The sequence below is a fragment of the Benincasa hispida genome, chromosome 10 (assembly GCF_009727055.1).
Source record: "Benincasa hispida cultivar B227 chromosome 10, ASM972705v1, whole genome shotgun sequence".
NCBI lineage: Eukaryota > Viridiplantae > Streptophyta > Magnoliopsida > Cucurbitales > Cucurbitaceae > Benincasa > Benincasa hispida.
Genome location: NC_052358.1, coordinates 52,802,719 through 52,813,397, shown reverse-complemented (window position 1 = coordinate 52,813,397; position 10,679 = coordinate 52,802,719). Strand labels below are relative to the sequence as shown.

The following is a 10,679-nucleotide window of genomic DNA, read 5'->3' as shown; positions in this document are numbered from 1 at the left end:
ATTGTGATCATTGTGCAATTATACTATTTTCGTTTTGAATTGGATAAGTAGGAATATATCAATTTATACCCCTAAACTTTAGGGTTTGTAATAATGTAAGCCCTAAACTAATAATTGTATAATTTTAAACCTTGAACTTTCGTTAGTGTATCAATTTACACCCCTCATTATAGGAATCTACTTTAGGGCTTGTAACAATGTAAGCCTCAAACTAATAATGGTATAAATTTAAACATTGAACCTTTGTTAGTATATCAATTTATACCTTCCATTATTGAAATATTTGTCGTCGAACTTTGAGAACATTCAGGTTTTACTAACTTAAATTCTTAATTATCTAGGAGATAAAGGACGAGAAGATGGAGATGAGGAAAAAATACAGGAAATAAACTACTTTAAATTGCGATGCAGGGAGTAAATTTTTGATATCCATGGTAATCGGGAGTCTATTGGGGTGTATTCTTTGCTGATTTATATTCTCTTATAAGTCGCAAGGATAAGATAGGTCAGGGTATCCAAATAAGAATATGTCATCATCTTAAGGTACAAGGAATTCAAGAGGTGGAAGAAGAAAACATTCAAATTCCCCTCCCCATAAGAGATCTCCATGTTCATTGAAGCGAAGACCAAAGAGAACGAATCCACTAATTAATGAATTTCTTGATGAAGTTTCACAACTTAGGCACAAGTTCTTTCTTGATCATAAAACTTCCATTAATCCAATGATCATAGGAAATGATAGTATGTTCTATTATCTAGGGAGAGTTTGGTTAGATACTGAAGGGAATCCCATTCAAGCTCTGAAAGATCTGAAACATACTATTGGTATTTAGGGTACAAAGATGGCCCCACCTACCATGCACACAAAAAGGGAGCTGCACGGGTAAAAGCTATACTCTGTCTTTCTGGACCTCCATTTTCTATTATGCTAGTCTGATGCTTCCATGGGTAACAGAGAAAGAACACACAGTTTATTATTATTCTGATACACAGAATACAAGGGAACAAATAAAATAAATAGACAATGGGAAACCCTAGGTGCATAAGAAATTACAAAAAACCCCTAGATTAACAAGCTATTTTCAACACTCCCCCTCAAGTTGGGGCGTAGATATCAATAAGGCCCAACTTGCTAACACAATAATCAAAGCTTTGTCTGAGTAACCCCTTTGTGAGTACATCTGCAACTTGCTAACTTGAAGGAATATTATGCTGAACTAGATTATTTGCAATACTTATTGTTAATTTATTGTCGCAAAACAGTTTCATCAGAAGCTCACTATCTTGGTGAAGATCTGACAACACTTTCATCAACAAGATTTCTTCACATATCCTTAAACTCATGGCCCTATATTAAGCTTTAGCGTTACTTCTGGCTATAACTCCCTGTTTTTTACTTCTCTAACCAGATTATCCTAGACAAAAGTGCAATATCCAGATGTCGACTTTCTATCAACAATAGACCTTGTCCAATCATAATCGGTGTAAGCTTCAATGCACCGTTTATCGAAATTTTTGAACATTAAGCCCTTACCAAAAGTTCCCTTCATATATCGTAGAATACGCTCAACAACTGTCATATGTTCCTCAAAGGGAGCCTGCATAAACTGACTGACAATGCTTACTACATAAGATATATCAGGTTTCGTGTGAGATAAGTAGATCAACTTCTCAACCAACCGCTGACACCTTTCTTTGTTGACAGGGACTCTGTTATCTGTATTACTAAGTTTTGAATTATACTCTACTGAGGTGTCAATACGTTACACCTAGTCATACCTGTCCCTTTGAGTAAGTCAAGAGTGTACTTTCGTTGACACACTGAAATACCTTCTTTTGACCGAGTCACTTCCATTCTGGGGAAATATGTCAAATTCCCAAGGTCTTTAGTCTCTAACTCTTCGGCCCGTTTTTCTTTAAGTCTCATAATCTCAGCATCATCGTCACCAGATAGAATAATATCATCAAAATAAACAATGAGAACTGCAATCTTCCTTGAAGTTGACTTCTTTGTAAACAGTATGTGATCTGAGTGCCCTTGAGTATACCTTTGTGCTTTGAAAAAAGTGGTGAATCTATCAAACTAAGCTCTTGGGGACTGTTTCAACCCATATAGAGACTTTCTTAGTCTGCACACCCGGTGTTTGAACTGACTTTCGAAACCGGGGGGAGGACTCATATAGACTTTCTCTTCAAGTTCCCCATTGAGGAACACATTCTTTACATCCAGTTGATGAAGAGGCCAATCCTTGTTCACAGTAACTGACAACAACACTTAGATACTATTAAGCTGGGCCACGAGGGAGAATGTCTAAGAGTAATCCACTCCAAAGGTTTGAGTAAAGCCTTTGGCAACCAGCCTGGCCTTGTATAGGTCAATTGTTCCATCATACTATACTTTATAGTAAAAACCCATTTGCACTCAATCGTCTTGTGTCCTTTGGGAAGAACCACTTGATCCTATGTTCCGTTTTTCTCAAGTGCCCTCATTTCTTCCATAAATGCAGCCTTCCATTCAGGAGTTTCCATCGCAACATGTATGCTACTCGGTACCATTCTGTATCTAGGTTGGTAGTAAGAGCCTTGAACTCGAGTGACAGGTTACTTACGTCATGTAACTATGCATAGAGTACTTCATACATGATCGAGTGCCTTTTCTTAGGGCTATAGAGAGATCAAGAGATGCATCACGACTTTCCATCCTGTCAAGTTTCCCACTGTGATTGGTTGCCTGCTCAACAGGGGATTCACCTTCAGAGGTACCCTCCACATCATCATCTTCTCTAGTACCACTTTCATTTTCTTTGATTGTTTCCTTACCACTATTATTTTCAGTTGTCTCTCCATCTGTCATGGTTTTCTTTGCGGTACTGTCAGCACCTTTTTTGCCTTTTTTCTCTCTACAATTATCAGTCTCAGCACAAATACCAATATCATTAGTTTCAAGAATACACGTACCTGAACCTGATGCTAGGTCTGACTCATGGACTGGAGCCGAAGATATGACAGGTAGCGTTGTTTCCTTCCTGAGATTCTTCCTATAGTATGTTATCCATGGGACCTGGTTGGTAGGAAGAACATGACCGACATGTTTAGGAATAATAAATGACTTTTAAGGGAACTGCATATGTGGACCAGTTAGTCTCTTCACTAGGATTCTCCTCCTGAAGATGACTAAAGGGGAAGAATGGTTGATCCTCAAGAAAGTTAATATCCATGGAAACAAAATATTTGCAAGAATACGGGTGGTAACATTTATACCCACGTTGGTGTAGAGGATACCCAACAAAGACACACTTTTGAGCACGAGGGGTAAATTTCGTGCGATTCGAACCATGGGAATGAACAAATGAAACACAAAAAAATACCCAGAATAGTACATCTGAGATCAAGCGAGTGGTTGGATATGACTCTTTAAAACAATCCAATGGATTGTGAAAGTTAAGGACGCGAGAAGGCATGCGATTGATTAGGTGGACGATAGTAAGAATAGCATCCCCCCATAGGTAGGATGGAAGGGAGGTGGAAAACATCAAGGAACTGGTGACTTCCATTAAATGACGATTTTTCCGCTCGACTAATCCATTCTATTAAGGGGTGTAAGCACACGAGCTTTGGTGGATAATCCTCATAGAAGCAAGGAAGTCTCAGAATGAGGCATTGAAAAACTCTCGCCCATTGTCACTTCTCAGAATTCCAATTTTCACATTAAATTGAGTTTCCACAGTGGTATAAAATTGTTGGAATACCGATGAAACCTCGGACTTATCAGTGTGAAGAAAGACACAAGTAAGCCGAGTGTGGTCGTCTATAAAGGTGACAAACCAGCGTCTATCTCTGGAGGTGGTAGTTGGCGAGTGACCCCAGATGTCACTGTGAACTAGGGTGAAGGGTCTAGATGGTTTGTAAGGCTGAGAATGAAAGGAGACACGACTCTGTTTGGCCCGAATACAAACATCACAATTTAAAAAAGATATATTAATACTGCGAAATAAATGAGGAAATAGATACTTCATGTATTGAAAATTCGGATGCCCTAGGCGAAAGTGCCACAGCATAAAATCAGTCTCAGAAGTAGAAAAATTTAAAGAAATGAAATTGGTCCTATAATCATCCCTAGAGGAAGTATCATTAGTCAGGAAGTAGAGTCTCCTATTGTGCCAGACAGTGCTAATCGTCGTCCCCGAGCTTAGATCCTGAAATAAAACAGAGTCGGGTGAAAAAAACTACCTAACAACTCAGATCTCTTGTAATTTTACTGACAGACAATAAATTATACGAGATCTTAGGAACATGTAACACATCATGCAACACTAATCCCTCGAATAGAGAGAGATGGCCTTTCCCTGCAACAGAAGCAAACGACCCATCTACAATTTTAATCCGTTCATTACCAGCGCTCGGACAGTATGAAATGAATTGATCAGATGAGCTAGTAAGATGATCTGTAGCCCAGTCAACAATCCAGGGTTTTTTTTACCATTAATACCAATAAGGCCAAAAGACTGAACCATACCTGACTGCGCAATAGCACTGACCCCAACTGCACTTAAATTGTTTTTACTATCAGTCGGAGGTTGATGCTGAGGATTCTCATTTGTCGAGTCACTCACTAGCGCACTTCCATGTAGCTTCTAACACTGGTCTTTTGTATGCCATGACTATTTGCAGTGCTTACAGACAGAAGGGGGTTTCTTATCGCCGTCAGAACCGGACGACTTTGTAGCAAAAGCAGTAGTATCAATTGAAGTGATAATTGGATTGTTCATAGCACTCGGTCTGTCCTCTTTCACCCGTATTTTCAAACATACCTCCATGAGGGAGGGTATAGGGCGTTGGCCCAATATTTGACTTCAAACAACATCGAATTTAGAGTTTAACCCAGCTAAGAAGTCATAGACACAATCAGCTTCCTCAATCTTTAAATACTAAGCCATGTCTTGTGCATAATTCCAGACGATTTCTCAACACAGGTTCATCTCTTGCCATAACAAGGACAGTTTATTGAAGTAGGACATTACATCCATGGTCCTTTGTTTGCAATCATGGACCTGCTTGCGTAGAGTGTACAATCAAGACGCATTCTTCCTTTTTTAGTAAAGTTTCTGCACAGCATCCCAAATATCTTTGGCGGTTGCAGTATAAAGTAATGGTCTGCCAATTTGGGGTTCCATGCTGTTAACAAGAACTGATTGTAACAAAGAGTCTTCTCCTTTTCAGATAAGTTCTTGAGGATCTCCAGGTTCAGGTTTTGGTATCTCTCCCGTCAAGTATGCAAATTTATGTTGTCCCTCCAAAACCATTCTGGTTGATTGAGACCAGAAGAAATAATTATGGCCATTCAAATTTTCTTCAATGATGAACCCTGCAGAATTTCCCATCGACCCAGACAAATAATTCGTATTGGGTAAAATATAGAAAGAGTTTACGAAATTCTCAGAATAGATCAGTAGGTTGGCGGAGAATTCTGGTTGAATTGTTTGTGGGTTCGTGCCAAGAACTATTCCGAAGTCTGCAATTTACTGTCGAAGATAGGTGAAACGACATTGAATCTCATTAGGGCAATGGGTTGCACTGCTACTGCTTGGTGTGACTGGAATTTTTTGTTCAACGGGGAAAGATGGTTTCACGGATGACTGAGATTGAAAATAGTCAACCGCGAGGACCCGCCTTTGATCATCGGCTGGTGTTGTCATGAACGGGAGCTGCGAACGCCCGCTGGCTAGAGCTGTCATGAACGGAAGCTGCGACCAAAGTGAACCAACCGCAAACTCCTAGTATTGATTGTCGGTTGGGCTTGGCATGAGCGGGAGCTGCGAATGGGAAGGACCCACCGCGAACTCTTGGTATCGATCATTGGCTGAACGCGGCGCGACCTGTTGGCTCCGATCATTAGTCGACACTCCAATCTGGGATGGAAGGGTCGGCTGGCCATCGAACAACTGCTAAAATCAAACGGTTGGGCTTGGCTTCGATCTAGGATAAAAATTGGTTGATAGCTGCTAAAGAACGACAACTGGAATCAGTTGAGGTAGCACGACTTGAAGGTATCGCTCGAAAGCTGCCTGAATTGCTACTGTGATATCGACATTTGTGGCTCCACTGATTCCCACTGAGACTGCTGAAGAAGACTGTGGTTGATTCTCGTCGATAACGGCTAGGGTTTCGTCACGTTTCTCTGATACCATGATTAGAAAGAGAATAGAGAAAGAACACACAATTTACGTGGAAAACCCTAGAAAGATTGACATTATAGGAGTTGGTTGCTACTCTTCCAAAGACCTTTCAATTGAAAATTAAAATGGAGTCTAGGGAGAAAGAAACACGATAGAGATTTATTTTCGACACAATAAATAGACAATGAGAACGGATCAAATAGAAAGACAATGGGAAACCCTAGGTGCATAAGAAATTACAAAAAAAGCCCCTAGGTTAACAAGCTATTTTCAACACTATTGCATAAACTGATGGCGTGCATCTCCATGATCTTATATGGAAACAACAGACTTTGATTAGTACTGCAGTCTTTTTTCCACATTTGTTTGTTTCTTTCATTTTTTAGTATTAACAATAGTATCTTTTCTATTATAGCAACGTCTAAAGTCAATTATTGCTTCTTTTTATGATTAGAAGTCTTCTTTTTCTTTCTTTTGTTATTTTGTATAGCTTATTGCCTCTACTTGGAGTGCTCAGCATAGGCTTTTTAGTAATTATTCCATAGACTCCATTTTAATTTTCAATTGAAAGGTCTTTTTGTAATCCTTCCTTTGGGAAAAGGGATGCCTTATCCCTTTGTCCCCTAGGTTGTAATCCGTCCTTTGGCTTTGGAGGGCTTATAGTAGGGTTTTGGGGATCTGTGGAAAAAAGGTGAATGTTTTGGGAGTGAAAAAGCACTAGAGGAGAGGTGGATCTCTCGAATAGCCGAGACTTATGGTTTTCTTTTGTGTTCTCTGCGTTTTGTGCTTGTTTTGATGTTTGCATTGATTTCCATTGTAATCATTGAACTCTATTGTCGAGTCCTTTTGAGTTATGATAGAAATACAGAGAGGAAGATATTCTCGTGTTCTTGACCGTTCTTCTTTAGACCTATGCCACCAGCTTTAAATTTCTCACATTTTCCACTGTCTTTTGTTCATCATGTAATTCAGGTTCTTTGTTTTAATATTTCAATACTAATTTCTGTTGTCGTCTTATCTTTTTCACTTCAATAATTTATTCTCTGCATGAGCAACGTAGCCTTCAGAACTACGTTATAACATCTAACATCTCGACGTTCTTACGATTAGATTGACATTATAGGAGTTGGTTGCTACTCTTCCAAAGACTTGTGGACCCGGAAAAATGAAGGCATTATTTTGATAGCAGAAACAGATGAGACTCACAATCTTCACAAATCGAATGTGCTCGAGAGGCCAAAAGTAATCGACAATTCAAATACTGGAAAATATGTAATGTGGACACATATTGATAATGTGAACTATACAAAGGCTTCTGTTGGTGGTACCATCAGTGATTACCCAACAGGTCCATTCCATTATCTCTATAGCAAAAGACCTCATGGATTTGACAGTAGAGACATGACAATCTTCAAAGATGATGATGGCACAGCCTATCTCATTTACTCTTCCGAAGAAAATAGTGAGCTTCATGTAGGACTTCTTTCAAAAGATTATCTTGACATGATCAGTGTAGCGAGAAGGATTCTCATTGGCCAACATTTAGAAGCACCAATATTGAGAAACACCAAGGAACTTACTACATGATAACATCAGGGTGCATGGGATGGGCACCGAACGAGGGACTAGCAACGTAGCAGCGTTGACAATGGGTCCATGGGAGACAATGGGAAACCCATGTATAGGAGGAAACAAGTTGTTTCAACTGGCTACATTCTTGTCTCAGAGCACATTCGTTCTTCCCCTACCTTCATATCCCAACTTATTTGTTTTCATTGTTGATCGATGGAACCCTGCCGATCTTAGAGACTCGAGGTATATTTGGTTGCCATTGATAGTTGGAGAACTTGTGGATCAACCCCTCGACTACAATTTTGGGTTCCCTTTATGGTCAAGAGTGTCTATATATTGGCATAGGAAGTGGAGGCTTCCTCAAGGCTGGAATCCATTGAAATGATACAAATTATTCTTTATGAAGAAGAAACACAGCCCAACAGTTCTTCAGCCCAACAACCAACAATTATCAGCCTAACATTCCTCTCTACCCGACTGTTGCAATTTACAGCTGTAAGTTGTGGTCCTGTAATTAGTTTTGTATTTTTGTCTTTTATGCAGCCCATTGGCTCTTCATCTTCCTTGTATAAATGTATACCTAGATACCTGCAAATTCATTCATTGGAAATATACAAAAGACGTAATTCCTCCAGGCTACTCTCTGTCTCATACTAAATAAGCTGTCTATTTGACTTGGTATCAGAGCCTATGGCTAATGCCTCCTTAAATTCTTTCAACGGTAGCAGCCCCTTCATCAGCCCTACTTACGGTAGCCACCGCTGAACCAGCTCCTCAGCCAGATCACCATGATCAAGCTAGACTGCGACAACTTCCTTCTCTGAAAGAACCTTGCCCTACCTATCCTGAGAAGCTACCGGTTGGAAGGACATCTGACTGGTGAAGATGTGTGTCCCCCGATGATGACTGAGCAAGGAGAAAATGAATCGGTCACAAACCCAATCTATGGAGCTGTTGTGCAGGCTGATAAACAACCAGAAGGAATGTCGGGATCCTCTAGCTCATCTTCTGGTCAAGCTTCCATGGTAAGTCCCTTGTATCAATTCTGGATTGCCACTAATCAACTTCTTTTAGGGTGGCTGTATAACTCCATGACTGTAGAGGTTGCAACACAAGTAATAGGACATGAGAGTGCTCAGAGTCTGTGGAGTGCAATCCAGGAGCTCTTTGGAATTCATTCCTGAGCTGAGGGAGATTATCTTCACCATGTATTCCAAACTACTTGAAAAGGTTCAATGAAAATGAGTGACTATCTTCGAACAATGAAAAATCATGCTGATAACTTAGAACTTGCTGGAAATCCGATTTCACTTCAGTCACTGGTATCACAAGTATTGATAGGGCTAGATGAAGAATATAACCCCATTGTAGCAACGATTCAAGGGAGAGTAGAAACAAAATGGGTAGATCTACATTCGGAGCTGCTGAGCTTTGAAAAACGGCTTGAGCTACAGAACACAAGCAAGGCAGCCTCCTTGGAAAGTGCTTCCTCCTCTGTTAATTTTACCGCAAGTCACAACAACAATCAGCCTCACAATGGAAACAAGAAGCAGAATAACTCCAACACTCGTCCTCCATTTCAAATCAGTGGAAAAGAGGGAATGGGCATGGTCGAGGCAGGGGTCGCTGGAATGGTACCAATAACAACATATCTGCTTGCCAAATTTGCTTCAAACAAGGCCACACTGCCCTTACCTACTACAAACTGATTAACATAAACTTCACTTCCAATTAGAATATACCACAAAACAATAGAAATCAAGCTCCAAGGCAAATGTTTGATGGCCAACACCCACCAATCAATCAAGCCCTGATGGCAGCCCAGACCAATAATCCTTTCATGGCCACCCCTGAGTCTGTTGCTGATCCCAGATGGTACATGGACAGTAGAGCCTTTAATCATGTTACCAGTGATCCAAACAACATGACATACTCATCTGAATATGAAGGTACTGAAAAAATGACAGTATGTAATGGAAGTACTCTTCCTATTTCTCACATTGGTTCTTGCTCATTAGTGACAAACAGTGGCTTGGTAAACTTGGAAAACGTTTTATGTGTACCTGAAATAGCAAAGAATCTAGTTAGTGTCTCTAAATTAGCTAAGGATAACAAGATGATTATTGAATTTCATGATGACTGTTGTTTTGTTAAGGATATCCATACGGGCAAGGTGGTGCTGAAGGGGGAACTCAATGAAGGACTATATAGACTGAAGGCAACGAGAGCCACTGACAGTATAGTGAACTCAAATGGTCCCTGCTTAACAAAGGATGGTAAAATCTGTCTCTTATACACATCTAGATGTGTATAAGAGACAGGACTGAAGGCAACGAGAGCCACTGACAGTATAGTGAACTCAAATGGTCCCTGCTTAACAAAGGATGGTAAAATAATGGCTTGCTCTGTTGTTGCTCAAAGTAGTAGTGTCAATGTTATTCTATCTAAGGAAATTTTGCATAGACGACTTGGACATCCCTCTTTAAAAGTCATGAATGATGTAGTTAAAATGTATAAACTGCCAGTGAAAGTCAATGAAGCTTTTATTTTCTGTGAAGCATGCAAGTATGACAAGTCTCATGCCCTCCCCTTTTCAAACTCCTTATCACATGCATCCTCACCCTTTGATCTAGTACAATCTGATTTATGGGGTCTTGCACCAGAAATGTCATCTGATGGTTATCATTACTATGTTCACTTCCTTGATGACTTTGGTAGATTTGCTCTGATATATCCTTTAAAGTTTAAAAGTGACACTTTTGCTACCTTCTCTCACTTTTTTAATATGGTGAAAAATCAGTTTGGAACTACTATAAAAGCTTTCAACCAGCTAATGGAGGAGTATTTAAAAGAGTACACCAACTATGTAATACTCTAGGAATCAAATCAAGGTTGTCTTGCCTTTATACATCTGCACAAAATGGCAGGGCC

General features: G+C 39.9%; 1 pseudogene; it reads left to right on the top strand.

Annotated features, from left to right (window-relative positions):
* Positions 1-350: 350 nt before the first annotated feature.
* On the top strand, positions 351-8,133 carry LOC120089146 (annotated as a pseudogene).
* Positions 8,134-10,679: the final 2,546 nt, after the last annotated feature.